This window comes from Salmo trutta, chromosome 23 (assembly GCF_901001165.1).
Source record: "Salmo trutta chromosome 23, fSalTru1.1, whole genome shotgun sequence".
Classification (NCBI taxonomy): domain Eukaryota; kingdom Metazoa; phylum Chordata; class Actinopteri; order Salmoniformes; family Salmonidae; genus Salmo; species Salmo trutta.
In genome coordinates, this window is record NC_042979.1 from 33,287,795 (window position 1) to 33,288,029 (window position 235).

Here is a 235-nt window from a genome sequence, read left to right on the forward strand (position 1 = left end):
TCGCCGTACGCCTCTCAAATGTTGTAACAATGGGGAGGACTCCGTATTGCTCCGCATTGACATGATTGGTTGACGGTAGGTGAGGGCGGGAGGTCCTGTATAAACAGAAACTCACTTCCTTGACAACTTCCTTCACAACAGCGCTGCTCAGCGCTGCCCTGACCTGACCTCTGCGGAGGCCATATCACCATAAATGCTTCACGGCCAATGCAGACTCCAGATTGACCATGTAGCG